The sequence below is a fragment of the Schistocerca americana genome, chromosome 1 (assembly GCF_021461395.2).
Source record: "Schistocerca americana isolate TAMUIC-IGC-003095 chromosome 1, iqSchAmer2.1, whole genome shotgun sequence".
Lineage (NCBI taxonomy): Eukaryota > Metazoa > Arthropoda > Insecta > Orthoptera > Acrididae > Schistocerca > Schistocerca americana.
In genome coordinates this window covers 1,058,400,246-1,058,423,058 of record NC_060119.1, presented here as the reverse complement: position 1 = coordinate 1,058,423,058, position 22,813 = coordinate 1,058,400,246, and the positions used below count along the sequence as shown (strand labels likewise).

Genomic DNA, 22,813 nt, shown 5'->3' with positions numbered 1-22,813 from the left:
CGATACACGTCCATCTGCTCGGTACAATTTGAAACAAGACTCGTCCGATCAGGCAACATGTTTCCAGTTATCAACAGTCCAATGTCGGTGTTGACGGGAGCAGGCGAGGCGTAATGCTTTGAGTCGTGCGGTCATCAAGGGAACACGACTGGGACATCGGCTCCGAAAGTCCATATCGATGATTTTTCGTTGAATGGTTCGCACGCTGACACTTCTGATGATCCAGCACTGAAATCTGCAGCAGTTTACGGAAGGGTTGTACTTCTGTCACGTTGAACGATTCTCTTCGGTCGTTGTTGGCCCCGTTCTTGCAGGATCTTTTTCTGGCCGCAGCGATGTCGGAGATTTGATGTTGTACCTGGTTCCTGATATTCACGGCACACTCGTGAAATGGTCGTACGGGAAAATCCCAACCTCATCGCTGCCTCGGAGGTGCGATGTCCCATCGCTCGTGCGCGGACTATAACAAGACGTTCATACTCACTTAAATCTTGATAACCTGCCACTGTAGCAGCAATAACCCGTCTAACAACTGTGCCAGGCACTTGTCTTATATAGGCATTGTCGACCACAGCGCCGTATTATGCCGTATTTGAATACTCATGCCTATACCAACTTCTTTGGCTCTTCAGTGTAAATAGTCAGTGCTCTCCGGCCACCGTACCACTCCAAACGCAGTCATTTGTGTTGTTAAAGGCAGCCTACGCAAGGGACGGTAATTCTCTTACGTGGCTGCTGTTAATCTACAACTAATGGTGCGGGATGACTCAGAATGTTGCAGTGTGTCCACAGCTCGTTCTCGGACGGCACGCGAAGATGGAAGGGGTTTCGATGTGCTTGACAAGACGACGATACTCCCTCATGGTGGTCAGAGGACGTCAGCCATAATCTTGAAGAGTAAGCATGCACTTTCGTTCCCATGCAGTCCAATGTCGGCCACCGTCACATCAGAACGCTCTATGAATACGGTTATTACACGACTCGACCAGCTGGCTAAATGGAGATCTACGATGACGCCCTCTTCAAACTCTGTTAGTTACCGATAACGCTGTCTCATATGTGTACGCCGCATTTCCGTGTCCTCCACAGTTATTACACAACATCTGATATTGTTCATGCCCCTTACCAACCCTTCCACGCCTGGGGACATCACTAATCACGGAAAACACTAATGCACTCTGGTGGCCCTTGTACATGTCGCAGAGAATTGAAACTATATACATCATAAAAAGTTTTGCATCACCTCGGTTCCGAGAGTTCCGGAGCCTGTACAGAAAATTGGAATAGAGATCAACATAAACATTATTTCCGCCCTTTTTATTGCTCATGAAAACCACACATTGCATGTTGTACCACCATACAGCGAGATCTTCAGAGGAGGTGGTCCAGATTGCTGTACACACCCGTTTCTCTAATACCCAGTAGCACGTCCTCTTGCATTGATGCATGCTTGTATTCGTCGTGGCAAACTATCTACAAGTTCATCAAGGCACTGTTGCTCCAGATTGTCCCACTACTCAACGGTGGTCATTCGGCGTAGACAGTTCAGAGTGGTTCATGGGTCACATTGTCCATAAACAGCCCTTTTCAATCTATCCCAGGCATGTTTGATAAGTTTCCTGTCTGGGAAATATGCTGGCCACTCTAGTCGAACGATGTCGTTATCCTGAAGGAGGTCACACACAAGATATGCACGATGGGGGCACGAATTGTCGTCCATGAAGACGAATGCCTTTTCAATATGTTGCCGATATGGTTGCACTATCGGTCGGAGGATAGCATTCACGTATCGTACAGCCGTTACGGTTCCTTCCATGACCACCAGCGGCGTCCGTCGCCCACACATAATCCCACCCAAAACAGCAGGGAACCTCAACCTTGCTGCACTCGCTGGACAGTGTGTCTGAGGCGTTCAGCCTGACTGGGTTGTCTCCAAACACGTCTCCGACGATTGTCTGGTTCAAGACATATGCGACACTCATGACGAGCAATGTGAGTGAGATACGTACTTGTAACCTAATATGATTCAATACGAACAACTGCGTGTAGCGTCAGAGTTGGTGGCGATACCGTCGAAAAGAAATGTGCCAATTATTGAAACCATAACCATCATACGAAATAACCTACTAAAATTTGGCAAGATCAGCCAACTACAATTGATCATTCTTCCAGAAATAGCGCTATCACACACATATTTGACGTACCAAGTAGAGATATACAAGCGAAATGATGGATTGGCTGTGAGAAGCTGCCTTGCAGGTATTTGGCAAATATTTTCTCAGCTCGCTTTGAAAATAAATTTTTCAGAGAACAAATACAGTGGGCAGACAAGGTCACTTATTCCGGACGTCATCTTGATGATAACATCTGTTTAATGGAAGTGATGACAAAGTTAACAAAACTCACTAACAATTTAATAAAATGCATAATAGCATCAAATATGGAACAGAAAAGTACATAAACAACTTAGACATAAAAGTTGCTGATGATAATGGTATCCATAAATTTGACATACTGCCAGCATGTCACAGATCTATGTTATTGAGTTCCTTATAGCGTCTCACGTAAGCAGCTTTGAAATTTTCATTTTTCAGCATTTGCTATTTTTGTAATTACGTGTATTTTGTTTGCTGACTGACTGCTTTCAGAACGACTGATAATGACCAAGTGTCGAAACATCAATCGCAATGAATAGTATGTTAACACCCTAAAGCGGAATGATTTAATTTAAAAAAGAAAAACTTATTACAGTATCATATATTTTGTGTAACTGAACGTCCACTTAGAAAAATTAATGAATTACTGTGCTGATAAACCTTTTACATTATTTGATTTTCAAACAGCTGAGCAGAATTGAACGTACTCAGACATTTCTCTCTTTACTTATTCTGATCAACACTAAACTGATACACAATACTTTTAGCGCAACGCAATCTGATTTCCAATAATCCCTACAAAAGAATGGCCCTGACTAACATTAACCTATACCTTTCACGAATCACTTACCTCACAAAAATCTTCGTTACTCGAACTACTGCAATACAACGAGCGCCAATACTGCCAGCTAAATAAAAGATTCTAACTACTGAAGGCACTAACTACTGATAGGCATAGTTAGCAAATGAAAGATTTTGATAGAGAACAAACAATGTATTTACCTTAATTATATTCGAAAGTCATCATATATATATCAGTTCACGATACACAGTATTACAAATTTACTCTTTCTGATGGACACACTTCCAGATCGTCCGCTCTCAAAATTCTGCCATCTCTCTCCCCACATCCACCACTGCTGGCGGCTCACCTCCAACTGCGCAACGCTACGCGCTGTTAACATCCAGCTGCCCAACACTACAACAGCAAACAACAATGAAAACCAGCCACAGACAGCACACAGCACAGCCAGTGAATTTCATACAGAGCGCTACGTGGCGTTACCAATAAAAAAACCTAAACAGCCTACTTACAAAAGTAGATAAATATCTTAGACATAAAAGTGCCTGATGATAATGGTATCAATAAATTTGACGTACTTTCGGCATGTCACAGGTCTCTGTTATTGGGTTACTTATAGCATCGTACGTAAGTACTTTGAAATTTTCATTTTTCAAAAAAAAAAATGGCTCTGAGCACTATGGGACTTAACAGCTGTGGTCATTAGTCCCCTAGAACTTAGAACTACTTAAACCTAACTAACCTAAGGACATCACACACATCCATGCCCGAGGCAGGATTCGAACCTGCGACCGTAGCGGTCGCGCGGTTCCAGACTGTAGCGCCTAGAACCGCTCGGCCCATTTTTCAGCATTTGCCATTTTTGTAATTACGTGTATTTTGTTTGGTGACTGACTTCTTTCAGAGCGATTGACAATGACCACGTGTCGAAATATCAGTCGTAATGAATAGTATGTTAACAGCCTAAAGCGGAATGATTTAATTAAAAAAGAAAAACTTATTACGGTATCATATATTTTGTGTAACTTACTTTGTGAAGTTCGTTCGTACAAAATCTTGTTGGGCTTCCGAAGATGGAAGTTACTGCCGACACGTGTCAATTAAATTGGTGAACCTGGCGGATGGAGTCCAACGAGCGTACAGGCAGTATCTGCAGTCTACAGAAGATACGGTACAGTAACTTTGTGGACACGAGTGTCGCAGCTGAACATATTGACAGAGAACACGTGTGCCGCTGTTGTGGATTTCCTTTTTTCCTTCGTTCACAGAAAAGTTGTCGGGTTAGCTTGTGATGATCCTCTGATTGATAATGACGCAATCCAAGAAGAAATAAACAATGTACCCGTTTGGTCTTGGTGGATGGACTCCAACGAGCACGTACACAGTGTCGGCACTGTGCGGAAGGTACGGCCAGGAACTTTGGCGACACGAGTGTCGCTGTTACACATAGGAGGCGGGGCGGACGGCGTGTGACGTCGGCTCGTTGTTTCAGTGTGGGCTGAGACTGGCGACTTCCGGGACAACGGCCACTCCATGTCGGTGTCGAGCGTCGACCACAGCCAGATGACGTTCCCCGCACGCAGTCGCACGCGGGACCGCAAAGGTGAGACCAGCCGCATGGCAGCGGCCGCGCAGGCTAGGCCACCCTCCCTTCCTGCATGGACCACACCCAGTATCTTTGCTGTTGTTAAACTTGTCCCACACACGTCTAATACTTGTTTCTGGTGAGGCTAACATCCGATGCAGTCAATGAAAAGTTTCTCAAAGCGTTCCGGGAAACAACAAGCCGTCGCCAAGTGCACCTATCTAAGAAATGTTTTTTCAATGTGTGCTAACCAAGGTTTTTCTGAGATGACGATGCAAATTTTTCAGTGAAGCCGGAGAAGGAAAAATGCATCAATGTGAGATTAGGAAAGCCCGTGAGGAGAAGATGAGACGAATGCTAAAGCCGTCGGCACACGGACCGTGCTGTCGAACGTTAACGTTGAGCGTGCCAAGTTCAACGTGCTGCTGAACGCTCAGGAATGATGCGACTTGTGCACACGGTACGTGGGCCACAACGTGGTAAACGCGATCGCAACGCACTCCAGCGGCAGATGAGGGATGTTTCTAGTTCGTAAATCACACTGTTTACTCAACGGGCGAGCTAAAAATTCCCACGTTAGCTCTATTAAAACGCACATTTCCTCCCTCGTCCACGGAAAGGAAAGTACCATGTCCAATCAATAAGGACACAGGCTTATAGAAGTTCCATTACAAACAGTGCGGTACAAATTTGGAATGCTTCTCCGCATAAAATGAACATTATTTCATCATTCCCACATTTTAGTAAAATAACAAGGTCAGTCTAACTTGATAACTGTTCCTACACAGTAGCAGAATCTTTGCAACATGTGAATTACGAAGCGTAAAAGAAAAAGGAGCAAAATATCTTTATAAAAGTAGCGCAAGCTGTCCTGTAGATTAAGCCAATCGAATAAAGTCACCCCTCAAAAAAAGGAACTTATATTTACATAGAATCAATTATTATAGTATAATAATAAAGTGTCAGAACCTAATAAAAACGCGAATCTTAAGAAAAAAATTGGGAATGTCAAGTAATGATCCACCGCTGTCAATAAAATTCTTGTCGTAAGAGAGTGACGCTATTCATTACGCTAAACCATCAACACATGTAGAGTCTCTAATCACATTATGTTACCCATGCTCAAAACCTTAATCGTAGAAATCTTATTAATTGAAATTTAATTATAACAAATTGTACCAAGAACAATGCGTTTTGGGTGGATCAAATAGTCTACTCTCATAACAAGCAAGTTACAGTAATTCTTTTGCCACCAATATGATGTTTCTCATTATTTTATTGGAACGAATAACGCAGTTAACAACGTGTTTTCCAGTGATTCTCAATTTGCTGGTGCTCGGAACGGCATATGTACATATAGGCTTGAAATGAATGCCAATATGGCGCCTCACAACTCTGTACTGAAGGGAGATGGCGTGCGTGTGACGTAAGTGGCATTGTGACATCTCATTGGTTAACGCTCAGACGCACGCTCAGAATATCTGACATGCCAGATATTGCTCTGCACGTTCGGAAAGACCCCCGAACGTGCTATTCCGCGGTATGACGTCAGAAATTCGGCACGCTCAACGGTCAACGTTCGGATGCACGGTCCGTGTGCCGACGGCTTAAGCGAAAGTAAGAAAAGCTCAGATTTTTTGTTGGGCTGCTGACGCTGATAAAATTACACGAATCCACAGTTTTGCTACAATTTTATTTATCTGCACACCTTGCAGCAGGTGCTACATTAACAACGGTTTCTCAAAGTGCCGTCTCCCAGCTTTTGCACAGATCTGCATAGTTACATAATTGCAATGGGTCCTGTCGTATGCATTACAGTTACACCACCGTTGTTTCAACAGAGTCACAGACAGCGAGAATCGTTGACAAGAGAGCTTCTCTTCAGCGTCGACACGTGACTCGTTACATGACCCCACACAAGAAATCAAATGAGATTAGGTCAGAATGAAATTTGGCTGTAGCTCCTGCAACCTTTCTTGGTCAGAAAAAGTGACGTAGAGCAGAAGACTGTCGGCCTGGCTTCGCACGAGCAGCACGAAGTACCCATGACCGGCGAACTTGTCCGGCGAAGCGGTAATAAATTATAAACATAAACGTATCAGTCTGTCTGCTAGTGGAAACTCTGTCAAAATTCTTACAGCAGTTTCTGAGAACAACTTTCACACACAGACAGAAAAACGTGGCAGAGAACTTCAATTTAGTAACATTTATATAGGATCACGGTGTTCCTTCTAAGAGTCGTCAGACGCATTTTCTCTGATATGTCGGAAGATATTTGCAATTTAGTTTTTGCATCGTGTAGATGGAGTAGGCCAAATAAATACTGCTGGTCAGGCCTTTTTTGCGACTGCCGGTGCCGACGGAAACCGTCGGTCTAGTTAATGCAAAATGATTTTTGAAGCGGAAATTTAAGTTCCCATTTGATCGAGCGCTCTAAAATTAGTCTAGTGCGATAATCATTTTATTGATATGTATTGTCAGTGTCAGTACTGATTATTCTTCGTGTTTTACTGCCTCTATTAATGCATATCGATAAAACGAATATCGCGCTAGACTAATGTGGGACCGCTCTATCGAATAGGCTCATAAAATTCTGCTTTGAAAATCATTTTGTTTGTTTATATAGCTGCTGCGAATACTGACAATTCTATATACAGGGTGTCTACATCGAAGTGCGCTGTTTTCAGTTTTGTATGGTGCGAAAAGTGGCAGTTGACACTGAATAAAGAAAAGTGTGAAGTTATTCACATGAGTACTACTCGTAAAAGAAATCCGCTAAGTTTCGATTACGCAAGAAGTCACACAAATCTTAACGCTGTAAATTCAACTAAATACTTAGCAATTACAGTTACAAATAACCTAAACTGGAACGATCACATAGATAATGTTGTGGGTAGAGCAAACCAACGAGTGCGATTCATTGGCAGAACACTTAGAAGGTGCATCAGGCCTAGTAACGAGACTGCTTACACCACACTTGTCCCCCATATTCTGGAGTATTGCTGTGCGATGTGGGATCCGCATCAGGTGGGACTGACGGATGACATCGAAAAATTTCAAAGAAGGGCGGCTCGTTTTGTACTATCGCGGAAAAGGGAGATACTGCTACAGACATGATACGTGAATTGGAGTGGCAATCATTAAAACAAAGGCGGTTTTCGTTGCGACGGGATGAAATTTCAATCACCAGTTTTCTCCTCCGATTGCGAAAACATTCTGTAGGCACCCACCTGCATAGGGAGAAATAATCACCACGATGTAGATACTCCCAACACAAAATTAAATTAAATATATTTATTTTCTTCTCAAAAATAACTTGTATGTCATGTTAAGTTTTCAACAAAATTTACATCATCAAATCACAACTCTTTCACGTTAGCCGCTGCTCTGACACGAAGAATGTCCATTCCAGCCAGGTCTGCTGCAGTATGTCTGGAGGAGTGGTACCGACGACTTCTACAATACGAGTATCGAGGTACTGAAGGTCCCGCCCTACAGTCACGGGTCCACCACGTCCAATCCAAAATCCTGAAAATGTTCGACTGACAGTTTTCCGGACGTTCAGCGACCAGTGAGGTGGAGCACCATCTTGTTGAACCAAAAGGTTTCGTTGCAAGTCTTCAACCTGGGGAAAAGCACACATATCCACCATGTCTATGTACGTTAATCCTGTGACAGTCTCTTCAGAAAAGAGGAACGGTTGCCCACGAGGCCACACCAAACGTTCAATTTCAAGTTATCCCGTACCTTTTCCTGATACTGTGTGGATTATGTTAGCCCAAAAAGGCGAACGTCATGCTTATTCATAAATCCAAAAACATGCAATGTGGCTTCACCAAAAAGCATTATACTTGTCAAAAAAGCAAAATTCCGGTCGATTCGGTTAAGGATTGCACATGCAAATCCATGTCACCATTGCTTGCCATCGGGCTTAATGACCAGCAGAATCTACCTGGTATGAATACAGACGCAACCGCTTTTTGAGGACTTTATAGAAAGTAGCATGTGGCATCTGAAGTCTCTTTCAAGTGCGACGAATTCATTTGCGTGGTCTTCACAGGAATGCGTGGCAGATATTCTCAACTTGTTCTTGAGAGACACGCCGCACCCCTGCTTGCCGCTGCAGAATGCAGCCAGAGTCCGCAAACAGCCTACGCCATTGTTATCCTCTGGGCGTCTGGTGCTACTTTCTTATAAACAGAACGAAACTGCCTTCGCACCATAATAGTGCAGTTAAACTCTGAGTATCAAAGCACTCTTTGTGTCTTCTCCTGAAATGACCCCATTTTCTCTTCAACGGACAACAACGAAACAATGAAAGCGCACCAGACGTTGCCAAGAATTTGGCAGCAACTGTATGTCCTGCTGCACCCAACGCAGGAATGGCCAGTTATTAATAAGGCATCATCAATGGGACTACTTCCATTGGGTTGTGCCAGGACCGAGTTTCAGCTTTCCCCTTCTCTCATGATTACCATATAACATACAATATACACGCATCCGCAAATATAGAAGAACATAGGACGCAACTCTAAGATATCCGCAAAGGAAGGGCCACTGTGCGCGAAGAAAGAACATCCTTTCCGCTAGGGCGCTGAACCCACCACGTGGATTTTCTCAGCCAACAATGCCATACGACATCAGTGGGGTATTACGCTGTGTTGGTTTCCCGAAACTGATTTTAGATTTAACAGTTCACATATAAATTTTCACGTAAACTGAACTCGATTACAATGAAGGGTGTCTCATTTTTTTGACGACTGTACTGCTTTCGCTCATGTGGTTACGGGTTGAGAGCCACAAAATTTCCGTTATTTTCCTTCTTAGTAACGTATTCAAATACAAAATTCTTCGTTTCATTAAAAATTTTTCACATAATGTGGTCGATGTAGAGGCCGGACTTGACCGCAATTTAATGCAACTTAGCCTAATACTTGGTCAAGTCACATTAATGTGACCACCCCCTATGTTTTCGAGTCAACGTACAATAACTAGCTGCAAGCGGCAGCACTAGCAGTGGAGGGCATGTAAAGCTTGTCGTGGGTGCTGGAAACAGTGCAGTCGTCGTGGTAATGCGGAAAGGGAGCGAATTATCCGACGTCCAAAAGGGATGATCATTAGCTTACAGGCCAAGGGTGGAAGCATTTTCGAAACGGCAACGTTTGTAAACTGTTCTCATGCCGCGGTGGTTAACGTGTACCACGCATGGCAAATGGCGCTGTAAAACCGTGCAATGAACCAGCTATGGTGTAGCACGGGCCGTAGATGACATGGTGAAAAACGGCTGCGTGGATGAGGTATTTCTGTAAAATATCTGGAAGTATGCGTGCGGAACGATTGTAAGTGGAATGATCACATAAAATTAATTGATGGTAAGGCGGGTGCCAGGTTGAGAATCAATGGGAGAGTCCTTAGAAAAAGTAGTCCATCAACAAAGGAGGTGGTTTACAAAACACTCGTTCGACCTATACTTGAGTATTGCTCATCAGTGTGGGATCCGTACCAGGTCGGGTGGATAGAGAACATCCTAAGAAGAGCGGCGCGTTTCGTCACAGGGTTATCTGGTAAGCGTGATAGCGTTACGGAGATGTTTGGCAAACTCAAGTGGCAGACTCTGCAAGAGAGGCGCTCTGTATCGCGGTGTAGCTTGCTGTCCAGGTTTCGAGAGGGTGCGTTTCTGGATGAGGTATCGAATATATTGCTTCCCCCTACTTATACCTCCCGTGGAGATCACGAATGTAAAATTAGAGAGATTCGAGCGCGCACGGAGGCTTTCCGGCAGTCGCTCTTCCCGCGAATCATACGCGACTGAAACAGGAAAGGAAGGTAATGACAGTGGCACGTAAAGTGCCCTCCGCCACACACCGTTGGGTGGCTTGCAGAGTATAAATGTAGAGGTAGATGTAGATGTATGCACGGGCAAACAGACGTCCATCTGTTGAGTAACTGACCACCCAGATGAACTAAGGAGCTACCAACAGCGTCTGTATCCTCAATGGCCGTTCAGCGAACGTTGCTGCCTGTGGACATCCTCAGCAGGCGCCTGGTTCAAGCACCCACGCCCACTGCTGTTCATGGGTGACGAAGGCTGGACTCTGCTCGTCAGTACCACAAATGAACGTCTACAGAGCCGCGACAGTTGGCCCTTTCCAGATGAACCACGTTTTATGCTTTACAAAGCAGGGTCATGTAGTGATAGTGGGTAGAGCAGGAAACAGTGTTGATAGGGATCAGGGCTACAATATTGAGGGTGACCTGGCAAAAATAGCATCTGCGACGAAACATACAAGTGTTGGCTTGGATTCTGCTTTCATGCGGTATGATCGGCCCCAAATGAACAGCTTTGTCAGTAGGGTCAATACGGAACTTCAGGCAGTTACTTTGTCAGGAGTAGGTTTGATTCTGTTGATGATATTGGTTGGTGGTACTTCACAAGACATGTCCTTTATCTCAATAGGAAAGGAAAGGGTAAACTACCTGGAATGATGGCAAAACCTTTGAGGGAGGTGCTGAAACTCATGCGAGTACCTCTTCTGCTTCAATATCGAATGAAATTAAACTTAATGAGAAGCTCAGACAGGCAGGTAATAGAGATGTTAAAATACCACAAGATTCTCATAAAAGTTCAGTGAAAAAAAGAGTTAGTATATTGCATCAGAATATCAGGGGATTAGAAAACGAAGTAGATCAGCTTCTTGTTTGTTTATAAGATTTAGAAACTGAGGCTGTAAAAGATGTACTCTGCCTGCCTGAACATCATATAATCATAAGTATGGAAAAGGTAAATATAGGCCGATATAAGCCTTCAGTACATGTAAGTAGAGACACTATGGAGAGAGGAGGAGTTGCCACATATGTTATAATTAGTCATAGTATGAAAAATTTCGAAACTTATAAATTTTGGATAGAACAACACATAGGAGCAGATGAATGTCAGCTTAGACTAAATAATGGCACTTTTATAACTGTAGCTGTTTATAGGTCCCCACTGGGAAATTTTCAACAATTTTTTAAAAACTTGGATTCTTTGCTGTGCTATCTGTCATACACAGGGAACCAAATTATTGTTTGTGAGGATTTCAGTGCAGGTTTTCTGAAATAGCCCGATAGAAAATTTGACCTTGAAGTATTACTTGGTTCTTTCAATTTAACATCAGTTATTGATTTTCCTGCACAGGTGGTACAGGAAAACAGTACACTGATAGATAATGTTTTTATAGACACAGATAAATTTAATCTAATAAAAACTTTTCCTGTAAGGAATGGTCTGTCTGGTCATGATGTACAGCTAATTACAGTATATGACATATCTCCATATAATAATGCAAAACTGTCCTCCAGAATAGTGCATTCAATTAACTGTTTAACAATTGCAAATTTTAGGGAAAGCTTGCAACAGTTAAACTGGGATGAGGCGTACAAGGAACATGAGCTGATTTGAAATTTAACTTGTTTCATGATACCTTTGTGAGCATATTTTAATACTGTATCCCTAAGAAAACAGAGAAACGTAATTGAAAGAAATCTTCTAAAAATTCCTGGCTTGCTAAAGGGATAAAAACATATTGTAAACAGAAAACAGAAATGTAGCTAGAAGGGGTAATGATCCAGAAACAGTGAAACATAAAAATTACTGCACTGTATTAAGAAAAGATACTAGAAAGTCCACAAGTATGAGCATTGTGTCTAAGATTAGCACCTCTGATGACAAAACTAAAACAGTTTGGAATATTGTTAAATAGGAAACAGGGCAACTGAGAGCACAGGAAGACTGCATTTCCATCAAACTCAATGAAAATTTTAACAAAACGTCACAAGTAGAAAACATTTTTAATAATCATTTTAAGTGTTGTAGAGAAAATAGGATCCAGCTACTCATTAGAAAATGCAAGGCAGTATGTGGAAGAAGCAATATCTATGCAATTCCATAAAATTGAAATTCAACCCACGTCTCCTACTGATATTAGGAAAATACTAAATTCACTCAAAAGTAAAACCTCACATAGAATTGATGGCACACAAGTATGAAAAGCTTTTTCCCAGCAGATAATTAGGTTTCTCAGCCACATTTGTAGTAGCTCACTGGAACAGGCCATTTTTTCCATGTAGACTGAAATGTGCTGTTGTTAAACCATTGCCTTCAAAAAGGGGATAGATCTGATGCTAGCAACTGCTGCCAAGTCTCATTTCTGACAGCTTCATCCAAAATCCTTGAAAAGGTAATGTATTAAAGAGTAGCATCACACATTTGTAAAACTGAAGTAATGTTAATTTGGCTTTCAGAAAGGCTTTTCAACAGAAAATGCTATATATCCTTTCACTGATCAAATATTAAATACTCTGAATAACTGAGCATCACTCACTGGGATATTCTATGATCTCTCAAAGGCTTTTGTCTGTGTGAATCATGAAATTCGTCTAGATAAGCTTAAGTATTGTGGTATAGGTGGGACAGTGCACAAATGGTTTAATTCATATTTAACTGGAAGAATGCAGAAGGTTGAACTTAACATTACAAATAGTTCGCAAAAATCAGCAGAGTCCTCTAACTGGGAAGGTATCAAGAATGGTATCTCACAGGGTTCAGTCTTGGATCCCTTATTGTTCTGAATGTATATTAATGACTTGCTACTCATGAAGATGCAAAGCTAGTTCTTTTTGCTGATGATACAAGTATAGTAATCATAGAAACAAGAATCAGCTGAGGAAATTGTAAACAATGTCTTCCAGAAAATTATTAAGTGGTTCTCTGCAATTTGACTCTCTCTAAATTTTGAGAAAACACAGTTCTTACAATTCTGTACAGCAAATAACATAACACCATTGATAAATATAGAGTTTGAGAATAAGTCTGTTGCTATTGCAGAATATTCAAAATTTCTGGTTGTGTGCATTGATGATAAATTGAATTGGAAGAAACACATTAATGATCTGCTGAAATGGTTAGGTTCAGCTACTGATGCTATTACAGTTACTGCAAATTTTGGTGATAAAGATATCAGTAAATTAGCCTTCTATGCCTGTTTTCATTCACTGTTTTCATATTGCATCGTATTTTGGGGTAATTCACCATTCAGAGAAAAAGTATTCATTGCGCAAACGTGTGTAAAGAATAATAGCTGAAGCCACTCAAGATCACCTTGCAGACATTTATTTAAGGAACTCAGGATATCCACAGTACCTTCGCAATACATATATTCACATATGAAAGATGTCATTAATAACCCATCACTAGCGAAGTGAATAACTACAACACTAGAATAAGGGATGATCTTCACTACTGTGGGTTAAATCTGACTTTGGCACAGAAAAGAGGGCTGAATTATGCTGCCACAAAAATCTTTGGTCATTCGCCAAATAGCATCAAAAGTCTGACATATAGCCAATCAACATTTAAAAACAAATTAAAAGAATTTATGAATGACAACTCCTTCTACTCAACAGTTGGATTTTTACTTCTGAAATAATAATTGTAAAAAAAAATATACTGCACAAAGAAAATATGTTAAACTGACACATTCGACATCATTACGAAATGTCGTATTTCTGATCTACGGAACAGGTATTAAAGTACTCTAATGTAGTGTAATATGTAAAATTGAGGATAGTCTTCTGCTCTGAATTATTTATTACTGATAAGAATTTTTCCAGACTTCTCAAAACATTTTTGTTTGTTTCTAAGTTCTGTTTGTTTGTTTAAAATGTTATTTAGTTTTATTTCAAATGTGTATGCATTTATATTTCCTCTGAGATGTCCATGTAGCTTCCTTTCTCGTCTCTATGAAGAATGGAAAGATTAGTGCATATGTCTACTGTACGATGTTGTTTTTCTTGAAGATACTTACTAAATGTGTAGAAGTTGTTTTTGCTTTTGTTTGTATGTTCTTTGCATATTTTACTGTTTGTCCGATGTAGAACATGTTACAGTCACTGCATTTAATTTTATGTATTCCTGAATGGTCGCATTTGTGAGCTTTGACAGTTCTATACATTCTGTTAAAAAACATCTCTGACAAACTATTATAACTATAGTATGCTTTTTATACAGTTTGTTGGATCTACACAGCAACAGGGCACCATGCACAAGACATAATAAAAGGTAGATTGAAGAAATGGAACGATGCATTCCTAGCATTTGTCGATCTAGGGAAAGCCTTAGGCAGTGAAAGGTACAAAGCTCAAGTGAAAGGTGAAGAAAGACAATCTCGGGTTAAGAAGGGTTTAAAGTATGGCTGTCGCTTGTCACCACTGTTGTTCAACTTGTACGACGAAGGAGCAATGAAGGAAGAGAAGAAAATTTCGGAAGAGGACTAACAGTTTACGGAGAACAGATACAAATGATAGGATCCGCAGACGCCATAGCCTTTCTGGCCGAATGGAAGGAAAACGAATGTATACCTGTTGACAGAAATGGGAAGCATACTTGGCACTAAGATAAGTTTTCGTACGCATACGAGTCAACAATGGAAGGGGAAGAAGGGGGGCAGAAGGGGGTACTTGCCACCTTCTGGAATATGGGGCAGACCTTGCTATTCATATGGAAATCTCACGCTCTCCTAGAAATAGTTATCTTGTTTTGCTCAACCTCAGATTTAGAATTGCCAAATGCAAGGAGAAATAAATTGCTTTAGTAAACGCTAACTATTTGGTTATCAGTACATTCATGGGAAATTATACTGGTTTCTTGTCACGGTGGCAGTTTCGACGTTGTTTTGCTGTCCTGAGGCATACGAACCTTTATTATACCCGATCTTTTCTCTGTCTCTTTCTTTTATGGTACTTTACAAGCTACAGAGTGACTGTTACAACACCCAGCACGGTGAAAAAATAAAAAGTTGCAAGAAAAGATCCGTCGCCTGCAGCACATCGTAATCTAAAACAGTACGTTTGTGTTTGACCTGCCTAGCCTTGATGAGAGTTCGTTCTGTTTTACATAGTAAAGCGATTGTAATAGGGTATCAAGAACATAGTCATGCTTTAAGGTAGATGTGTTCATCTGCACATCATTTGTGGGCCCAAGTTTTAGCAGGAAGAGAGCAAAAAATGATAAATATCGAGGTCGAAAACGTGTTTGGACTTTCTTAATGTACATGGGGTGTAAACCAGCGCGACGTCCAGCCATAGAGTCATGCTTCTGTAGCCCAGTTGCCATGAGTACACAATAACGTACCAAATCAATGATACGAGGATCATTTTAGTTCACATAAATAATATAAAAAACTAAACTTTCGATGTACTAATGAAGTATGCTTAGCCTTAAGGTATAACAGGAATCTGCCAACTAAAGGTACTGACTGGATAACTGTTAAACATTAAATGCGCGGTCAGCTTCGGTACTGCCTGTCAGTTTTATTTCCTGGGGCACGACACGATCTCACACTCAACTAATACAAAAATTGACAATTTCGAAAGCTGACTTTCGCTTGGGCAAATTTCGGCAGACGCTTATTTTCATATGGCGTGACTGACTGGGAGTCCTTCGAGAGGGATGATAAGCCGCCTGATCCAAGTCTCTTAAATGGACGCCACTTCGGCGTTTTGCGTGTGCCTGAGAAACGAGATACTTTAATAAGGAACCTGAATAACGTGCCGTTATGCGCACATCTTCACATCTTCGTAAGGGCAAAGGACAACTGAAAAATTTCAAGGTCTGACCAGAGTTCGATCTTGCAAAATTTCAGAGTGCAAACATTTTTTCCTCCTAGTAGCCCATGGTGCCTCTCTTCAACGCTGCGTTCTATGGCTAACTTCTCACGCTAGTCTCCAATTTTTCTTCATTTTGTTCTCTTCTTTTTCATTTTTAATCTTAATCCTTGAAATAATTCTTCTTGTTGAAAATGAGAGGGGAAACTCTGGTATTGCGATATTCCTTACGGTTAATAAAGACCACCAGCACTCCAAGAACGTTGGGGTTCCTCTTTGCATATTTCGTCAGTACAAAACAACAGGGATGATTAAAACCTTTCGTAACCGCTCAACCGCCACGCCTTTGTCGCACGATCCAATGATGCTGATGCCGGAGTGGCTGTGGTTATACAATGGTGAGTGAAATGACCCACATACGGAAGATAGACCTGTGTTTGGTTCCTCGGAATATGAATCAGTCTGGCTGGAAAATGACATTCAAATCTATGGCGGTGGAGTTCCTTCTGATAATTAAAGACAGTTTCTTCCTCGTCCACGACCTAACTGCATTTTTATCTGAACAGATGGATCTATGTGCGACGGTATCCTGTAGATGACCATTTCTGTAGAGAAGATCTGTTGTTATATTTATATTGCGTAACTCCTTTCTTCTTGGAACTTTCCTATACATCCAACCAATTTGATTTGATCTCTGGTGGCAGGAATTTGTGATGGATATTCCACCAAACCCCGCTCCAGTCTGTTGATGAGTAAACCAAAAGACCGCCTATACTTAGTACAGAATATGGCTTGAAGATAAAGCAAATCCAACCAATTTGATTTGATCTCTGGTGGCAGGAATTTGTGATGGATATTCCACCAAACCCCGCTCCTGTCTGTTGATGAGTAAACCAAAAGACCGCCTATACTTAGTACAGAATATGGCTTGAAGATAAAGCAAATCCAACCAATTTGATTTGATCTCTGGTGGCAGGAATTTGTGATGGATATTCCACCAAACCCCGCTCCAGTATGTTGATGAGTAAACCAAAAGACCGCCTATACTTAGTACAGAATATGGCTTGAAGATAAAGCAAACATGGATGCGATGGTGAGTATTCGAAAGACCAATAACGACTTGTTTAACAACGACACTGAGAACGACACTATAGAGAAGAAGTAAAACAGTTCTTCTTTCCAGGAAACAAGACTCTACAATGTGGCTGAAGCAAGGAAGATCTCAGTAGTAGTTTGATACTGACAACGAAAGATTTCTTCAGGAGAAGGGCTGTATTCATATCAAATATGAAAATGTGGAAGGGGTTCCTGAAAGAACACATATGGTTCAGTGCTTTTTAAGGATGTGGGTCGTGGACCATAGGAAAGTCGAGGAAGAAGGAAATGAAAATATTTGAAATATAGTGCTATCGAAGAATATTAAAGATAAAGTTAACAGGTGAAGTACGAAATGAATAAGTGCTAAAAGAAAGAGGTGCGGAATTAAGTTTCTTTTTACCTTTACCGAAGAGGAGACAGGTTAAAAGGACATCTGCAACGAATAGCTAAATGGAACCTGTAGAGAAGAATAAGTAGGTACTGGCATGTGCACAACATACTGTAGAGAACGCTGGGCGTAATAGTTACGTAGAGATGAAAGCATATGCACAACACATTGTAGAGAACGCTGAGCCTAATAGTTACGTAGAGATGAAAACATTAGACCTATATAAGATTAGATGTGGTATAGGATCAAACCAGTAGAAAACTCTCTCACTCGCTCTCTCCCTCTCTTCTCTTTCTCTCTCTCTCTCTGTTTCTCTGGCCTAGCGTTTACCAGTTGTGCGGGGTCCGCTTTTTCATGATTTGGCATTTTTCTTTTTAACTTTGTAGCGAGGTGCCCTTCCTGTCGCCACAGCCGCCAAATAACATCGAAGAAGGAAGTCGAATGAACCACCTCCCTGTGAATCTTGTAAACATTATTGTGTGTACTACCGTAACTTTACGGTTTGTGAATCGTATTTTCCGAGACGGAGACTGGGGCCAGCATTTGCCTAAACGAGCTTGGAAAACCGCCTAAAACCACAGTCAGGCTAGCCAGGGTACCAGACGAATGGTCGTTATAATGGTTTAAAAAAAGAGCTTAAAAGATCGGCGTGTTAATGTATACTGGTGCCTGCTTAGTAGCGGCAGAAATGAGAAAAGGATTGTTGGAGATAAGAACTTGTTTGCGCTTCAGCCAACACCAAAACACTCAGGGTGTGACGAATGGCCTGTCACTTTGCGACGGCTTTACACATCGGCAGTTTTCATTACCGGAAGGTCTACTACACTGAAATATATCCCCATGTGTCAGCTTGGTCTTGCATGTGTGACATAGTAGTGACAGCAGTAGGTTAAGATTTTTCCTTTCCAGAGGCTGTGTCGCTTTTGTATGAAGTGCTTTTTGTCATATTTCTATAGCTACAGGTCTTCCTTAATGTATCAACGCCTCTTCAAAATATACTGAACTTTATTTCTTAATATGCACAACTTGTAGAAATTTAGTCCTTGAATCTTTCAAAGTACTCACCGGCACTATCCACGCGTCTGTTCCCGCAGTGTTTTAACTTCGCCATGCCATCTTGAAAAGCTTCTTTTGAACTGTCCTTCTGTCCCGTAACAAATTCTCCCTAATGTCGCGACCGGTACCGAAACGATTACATGTCAGCGCTTTGGAAACAAGCAACTAACTTACACAGAATGATGCTTGAGAAGTAGCATGGTTGGGGAGGGCAGTTTTGACACAACAATCGCGAACTCACATTGATGAGCAAGGGTAGATGTCAAAACAGAGGTGAGTTGCAACAAAATTTAAATCAAAGTGAAATTTCCATAGTAGCCTATCCTGCTCAAAGTGTAGCAAAATAAAATGATATAATTTTAGCTAGGTTGGACAGTTTCCCTTTATTGCTACTTGTAATAAAAATTCGGTTAATAGCTGACATAGACTGTCGGTAATCTCAGTGGGTATCCCATTCTGCAAGGTTATCTTTCAAGAGTATTAATTCACACTACAATCCGGAGTAATGTTTTAAAGCCATTTGAAGACTGAAGAAGTGGTTCTTAAAATTAATTCCACGAAGTGTTTTTAAAAAATAACATGAATTTTTGTTTTTTTTTGTATAGAATTCTATTTATTCATCTATAATTCTATATTATCCAGTTATGACATCAGTTTTTCCTATCCCCGATACACATCTGGAACTCGATCTTTGGGATAGCTTTCCGCTCTCTCATCTAGGCTTGTAAAACGATGGCCCTTTAAAGCTCTCTTTAATTCTTGGAACAGAAAAAGTCACTTGGGGCCATGTTTGCCTAATACGGAGGCTGGTGCACAGTTACAGTACTGTCTTTAGACAAATTTTCACGAACTAGAAAGTGCAAGCAGATGCATTATCATAGTGCAAACACCGTGCTTTATTTCGCTACAAATCTGGACGATTTGTTTTCGGACTGCTTCACGCGAACTGCGTTGAACTTTTAAGTAGTGCTCCTTAGTGACCGTTCAGGCAACGGCCTTGCCGCAGTGGATATACCGGTTCCCGTCAGATCACCGAAGTTAAGCGCTGTCGGGCATGGCCGGCACTTGGATGGGTGACCATCCGGGCCGCCATGTGCTGTTGCCAGTTTTCGGGGTGCACTCAGCCTCGTGATGCCAACTGAGGAGCTCCTCGACCGAATAGTAGCGGCTCCGGTCAAAGAAAACCATCATAACGACCGGGAGAGCGGTGTGCTGACCACACGCCCCTCCTACCGGCATCCTCATTGAGGGTGACACGGCGGTCGGATGGTACCGATGGGCCACTTGTGGCCGTAAGACGATGTGGTTAGTAATCGTTCGACCTAGCAACAAGGACTCACGGTGCAGTATGCCATTAAAATCGGAAGACGCCTGTGCCTAACCTTCTCATGAACTTTTTCAGTCCGGAGAGTGTAGCCGATCGAGAATGCTTGTATTGGGACGATTGAGCATTAGTTTCGACTTCTTGACCGCAAATCTATGTTTCGTCTCGTTTTAGTATTTACGTGTCGTTGTTGAATTTACCTAGCGATTCCTGAGTGATCTATATTCGACACTGTTTTTGTTCGAAATTCATTAATTTGTGTAAAAAATTTTGCTGTTATGCGTTTCATACGCAAAACACCTGAAAATATTCCATGGCATGAACCAATTCATATTCCAATATCATCATTGGATTCTCTGATTATGGCTCGGAAATCGTTTACAATCATTTCTTTTTTACCACGTTTTCATCATTTGATGATGTGTTGGGGCGTCCAGGCTGCTCGTTATCTTCACGCTTATACCGCTCGTAAACACTTGCTCTACTCGTTGCTGCCACACAAAAAGCAATACTGAACAGTTCTAAAACTTTGCTGTGCTTTATTCAACTGATGCAGCAAAACTTTATACAAGTTCCCTGATAAATTTTTATACAAAATAAATAATCACCGATTCTACCACAAGACGTTAACCTCTTTGACAGCTGACAACAGACTAAATATCCAGTATCGCTAACAGTATACAAACACTTTTCAGATATGTTTACTGATACAGCAACAAAAAATTGCGTGAATCAGACTAACAACTTACAACAGACGTAATTACGAAATTCCAATTACTTTTTGAAATGATATCGTATACGTAGACAGCATGTACCATCCGTACTCGTACGTTAATACATCGCTGACGTGGTTCAGACAATCGAAATATCACTATCTGTTTCCTCGTGTCGTCAGCGGATAAGATGATCCTTGGATAGAGACATAACATTCGTCATACGGGAATACAAACGCTAATATACTATTCTACTCGGCTAAGCTATTAATCGCTCGTCGCAAGAAGGAATCAGTATTTGAGTCGTGGTCGTAGGGCAAAATTTTAGTCTGTCTAGAGACAAAGATGTTAGCAATTTTTCGTAGAGAAGCCTGGATTCATAGAGGCCTTTCCTCAGAATTTTACAAGTTTGAAGAGGTCAGTAATTTTCTTCACGCCAGCTGTTCGTTGGTGTATCAGTCTTCACCTGTTTAGTTCGTGGCGTGATGGGTGACAGGTGATTTAACTGAATTAGACAGCGGAATTAGAGAGAAACAATTGCTTAACTGGACGAAGATCATGAAGAGAGTTATGGTATGGGGGATGTTTTCATGCCATTCCTCTGGTGATCTCGCCATTTTGGAAGACACAATGGATTAACACAAGTATGCATCTATTCCTGGGTACCATATCTACCCCTACGTGCAGTTTTTTTCTCCTCAGCACGTTGACACTTACCAGTAGGGCAATGCAACTTGTCACACAGCTCGAAATGTACCAGGTGATCAAAAAGTCAGTATAAATTTGAAAACTGGTAAATCACGGAATAATGTAGATAGAGAGGTACAAATTGACACACATGCTTAGAATGACATGGGGTTTTATTAGAACCAAAAAATACAAACGTTCAAAAAATGTCCAACAGATGGCGCTTCATCTGAGTAAAGTAAGACAAAGCAAAGATAATGTTCTTTACAGGAAACGCGCAATATGTCTACCATCATTCCTCAACAATAGCTGTAGTCGAGGAATAATGTTGTGAACAGCACTGTAAAGCATTGGCGTCGGATGTTGTCTTTCAGCATCCCTAGAGGTGTCGGTCGATCACGATACACTTGCGACTTCAGGTAACCCCAAAGCCAATAATCGCACGGACTGAGGTCTGGGGACCTGGGAGGCCAAGCATGACGAAAGTGGAAGCTGAGCACACGATCATCATCAAATGACTCGCGCAAGAGATCTTTCACGCGTCTAGCAAATTTTTTTTTTTTTTTTTGCTCTAATAAAAACCCCTGTCATTCCAAGCATGTGTGTCAATTTGTTCCTCTCTATCTACACTCTACAGTATTCCGTGGTTTATTAAGTTTTCAAATTTATACTGACTTTTTGATCACCCTGTACATAGAAGTTTCGAAGAGAACCAGAATGAGTTTACCGTAGTCTTCTGGCCACAAAACTACCCGGATTAAACCGAACACAGATACCAGATATGTGATCTTTACGAAAAAAAACTATTAGCATCAACAATGTCATACTGTTTCTTCCAGTTTCCGGGAATTCACAAGAATTTTGTTATTTCAGCAGATTGTTAGTCAACAATGCAGCGAGATGTTTGCAGGGGTCATGCGGATTCATCTAAAAGAATAGGCTGTCCCAATAACTTCAAAGAAATCGCCGAGAGCATTCTTCTGGTGAGTTGGGGCCTTATACTGAAATGAAGTTGGACTAACTTACAGTAAACGACAGTTCTAGCATGTGTCGCTGCTAGCACATCTGCAGATCACGGCTTCCCTTCCCATCTGTCACATTTCCGCCTATGCACAGAATGGGAAGGGCGAGGACATACAGACAGATTGGATTTTTTTGTTTTTCTTCGCACCACAAACACAATCTCTTTTCCTATTACGTCACATGTGCCTTGTAGCGCCCTCTCTGCGTGGAAAAACGAAGAAAAGGGGGGCGGAGAGCGCAGCCGCGCCCCGGTGCGTGTTTGAGGAAGGGGACGCGCGGGGAGGCGGGAAGATGGCGCGGGGTCGCCGGAATTACATTCCGCCCTTGCGAGGGATCAG

The 22,813-nt window shown here is 41.6% G+C and overlaps 1 pseudogene; it reads left to right on the top strand.

The window, feature by feature from the left end:
* The first annotated feature begins 19,715 nt into the window (after positions 1-19,715).
* Positions 19,716-19,833, top strand: LOC124555149 (annotated as a pseudogene).
* Positions 19,834-22,813: the final 2,980 nt, after the last annotated feature.